Raw genomic sequence first — 3,713 nt, 5'->3', positions numbered from 1 at the left:
AAAAGTCGTCCTGTATTTCGAGTTCGACTCAAAAACTTCGACTTGAAGTTCGAGTCAAACGAGAGAACCTCCATGTCTCGAACTCGAATATGAGAAATTGCTTTTCCGTCTTGTCGGAACAAAGCACCAGGCAGGGCTGGGTTAAATCTGCGACGTTGCCGATACGACCCCCATCCGCCGTCCACCCGGCCCACGGCGCGCCGGGAAGTGCGTTCCTCGTCTATTTTGAATGTGTTATTGGTGGTGGACTGACGTTTGTTTCGAATTTCTTACCGCAATCACGGAATTGAAATGGGGTAGCGTATCCGGATCCATGTCCAGGTTAGTGTATCAATCTCCACTAGCTCCACTACTGTGTTCTCATTTTGAGAATTACTGATTTTTATTATTTTATCAGGCTTCGACGTTTTCCATACGAACTTTTAGATTACCCGGCATTTCACTGCTCTAGAGAAGATTATTATGTATTACATGAATGACGTTGAAGGTGAAAATTTCTAGGTGTGGCATGGGCCTGTTCGCCTTCATGTTTACAGAACGTTTACATCCCTAAGTCAAAGCTGAGTTTGACTTCTTCTTTGTACAGTGGCTCAGCCACTTAAAGTGCCACATTTCTGTACAAGTTGTGATTGACACGCCATGGAAGCATTGAGGGTTTCTGTTGGATATATAACGCTGTGTAAGTATTGGGTACCTGTAGAATCGTCTGGATTGCATTAGATATTTTAATAATAACTTAAACTTCCGGTTTACCAACTAATACTCTTTTTCGTCCTGTTTCCTCTAATACATTGTTTGTTGTAATTTTTACAGGTTGAGCGTTCAACTTCAGAGGCTTACCATTTTCAATTGAAGCGGGGCTGCCAAGAATTGCCCTAGGAGAGCACCAGGGAATTTATTATGTAGTCTGTCATTGAGTATACAAATGCACCAAAACCATTTATATACTGTTAAGATAAAGATCAGATTGCACAGCCAATGTGCCTTGTTTCTCTCTTACTTGAGTACTGTTATTTGTGTGATGTAAATCAAAGAACATAAAATTCATGAGCAATTGAAATTGTTATTTCCATGCAAATTTTATGTCACAAGGGAAGTAATTGCAGATGACTTGACCTTGTGATAGTTTTAATACTGCAGAACAAATTGTCAGAAACAGAAAAGTCCACTCAGAACCTAAGCAGATTGTGAAGTTGTCTCAATTATTAAGAAAAATTAGTCAAAAATGACTTTTTATGCTGTTCAAAGTTATAACTCTTCCTCCTGGGAAGGTACATGGCACACTTAACAAAATATATTTAAGGAGGGTTGGGACAAAATTTGGTTGGTTCGAGGGCTCCAAAACCATGTTTGCTGTAGGGATATAGTGAAAGCGGGACTGTGAACAAGGTATAGCATTTAATGATTGGTCTATTGTGGCAATTTTCCAGGCCTAAAAAGAATACTAACTCAAGAGTCACCCTGAACAACAATGCTTGGAAAGTGTTATTACAACACAGTAAAAAATTTGCCCCCAACATTTCTCAGTTATGGTTTGCACTAAAATGCTGAAACGTTTTTGTAAGTTAGTCATATGAATACCTAAAACTTGTCACAGGATTTTCTTGATATTGTCACTTGCTGATTTTTAAAAGAAGTTAAAGTTTCATGACCAAAATTATGCCGTTTTAAACCCTAAAAGATTTGCTTCAAAATCAATGGGTAGGAATTTTGAAAACAATCATGTGACAAGTTGTTGAAAATACTATAAAAATAAGGAGTGCAAAGTTTCATAGCTGTGGCGTTAAGGGTGGAGGAGAACCTTTGCACACAAGGTTGAAAATTACAGTTCCAAAGAAAACTCATCTTAAGTTAATGTTAATAAGCAATTTCGGGTTTGAATAATCACAAGAAAAAATCCCACGATCACAATTTTTTGTATTTCTTAACAAAGTAAACAGCCACAAACTCAGGAAGGGTCACAGATAATTTTTTAGATAACAAAACCGAAAATATTTTATTTTTTTTGTCCTGACCCCTCTTAATCATGCGCCAACACTCATGTTTGGTTAGATGTGCTTTGCTATGCAAACAACTTACAAATGGAGTGAATAGCTCACACATATTTATCACAATATTTACAGATTTGATTCCTAGTGTTTGCAGCACCAAGTAGAAAAATCTAAGCACAATTGAACGATGCAGTACATCTAGAATGGCCATAAATTTTTGAAAACATTCTCTTTTTGGCTGGGCTAGTAAGGGCTCAGGCAATAACATTTTGATTAGTAAATCAAAAACAATAGGAGAGCATTGAGGGACTTCAAGAAATGACCAAAGAGCTGGATCTTGTTGGTTTCCTTACCAAGTTGGCAGGCCAGATGAGACAACTGAAGACTGCGGGTCACTGTAAGGTCAGCGTGGTCAAAGATCCAGACTTGGAACCTTGACAAGCAGATCTGCAAACAATTACAATGGAAAGTTAGCTAAAAAGTACAACATTTGTAAAGAGAATAGATTTACGGTCGAAAGAAAGCTTACCTTGCTTAAACTCCTTTCATGGAAATTCAACCGAAGAATGGAGTCAAAGATCCCCGGTGGTTGGCGAAGACATCCTGTAAGCAAAGAAACACCAAGGATGAACACGTAAATTGAACGGCAGGGCAGACAAATTTAAATACTCACACTAAAACTCAAGTATGTGCCCTTGGCTGCTCAATTCTGGGGTCTGGCAGATTCTGAAGTGGTTTAATTATCAGCGATAGTTGTAAAAAAACCCACTGAAATCCCTATTTTAGGCGTTTAGCAAGAAATCATATGCTCTTTGCTGGCAATAGAAACGTAACTTATCTTATTCCTGATCTGGAGTGATAAGTAATTCAACCTTTCAGAGGCAATTTGAAGCATATAATTTCTTCCCAGGTGAGACCACGGGGAGGAGCAAGACATTAAAGCATTTGCTCCAATATTTTGCCATGACGCCAACGACAGGAAACTACAGCGGCACCAAATCAGATTTGAGGGTCGGCAAGGAAAAATTCAATGATATACTATAATATGATAAAACATTATAGTGCAATAAGTAATCTGGATAAAACTAAAAATCATTTTAACTCTAAATTGACACTAATTACAAATTGGTGCTGCTGTAGCTAGAATCCCTCTCAAAAGCTACTTGCATTTCAAGAGTGATTCACATCAATTTCGATGCCTGCCGTTCTCACCCATCTGTAAAGAGAATTGAAAAAAAAAAATAGAAGCATAATTAAGACCACAACCCACACCACACAAACCAATCACATAGACCACACGAAACATGAAACACACATGAACCACACACAACATGAACCACACCCCACCCCATACACTAATCACATGCTGCTGCGTCCTGCTGCTGCGTCCTGCTGCTGCGTCCTGCTGCTGCGTCCTGCTGCCGCGTCCGGACCCGCGAGCGCTTCAAAAGAAAACGTTGGATAAATAGAAAGGCCAAACTGGGTGTACACTATACAGATATACTACCTTGGTGTTCGACGGGGAAGTCCCACGACGGTGGTGAGCACCGCGTCCTGGCGCCTCCTGGCGAGCCCGCGCCTCGCCGCGCCCGGCTGTGCCCCTCCGTCCCGCTAGCCTCCGCCGCAGGATGGCTCACCCAACACTTTCGCCCGCGGATCTGCAGCTCGGAGGGAGAGGTCTCGATGCGACCCCCTCGCTCTGCGCGCGGCAGGGCCTCCCCT

General features: G+C 40.9%; 2 long non-coding RNA genes across 2 annotated transcripts; one reads left to right on the top strand and one right to left on the bottom strand.

The window, feature by feature from the left end:
* The first annotated feature begins 103 nt into the window (after positions 1 to 103).
* LOC127751671 (uncharacterized) lies at positions 104 to 1,060 on the top strand. Its single transcript, XR_008012211.1, has 3 exons — positions 104 to 321; positions 398 to 679; positions 814 to 1,060. It is a non-coding gene; the product is annotated as an uncharacterized LOC127751671 (long non-coding RNA).
* A 319-nt stretch (positions 1,061 to 1,379) lies between these two features.
* Positions 1,380 to 3,234, bottom strand: LOC127751670 (uncharacterized). The gene is made up of 3 exons (XR_008012210.1): positions 2,665 to 3,234; positions 2,521 to 2,594; positions 1,380 to 2,438 (listed from the first exon to the last, which is right to left on the bottom strand). It is a non-coding gene; the product is annotated as an uncharacterized LOC127751670 (long non-coding RNA).
* Between the last annotated feature and the right edge of the window lie 479 nt (positions 3,235 to 3,713).

This window comes from Frankliniella occidentalis, unplaced genomic scaffold, assembly GCF_000697945.3.
Source record: "Frankliniella occidentalis isolate FOCC.00 unplaced genomic scaffold, Focc_3.1 Scaffold695, whole genome shotgun sequence".
Lineage (NCBI taxonomy): Eukaryota > Metazoa > Arthropoda > Insecta > Thysanoptera > Thripidae > Frankliniella > Frankliniella occidentalis.
This window is presented reverse-complemented; position numbering and strand designations above follow the sequence as displayed.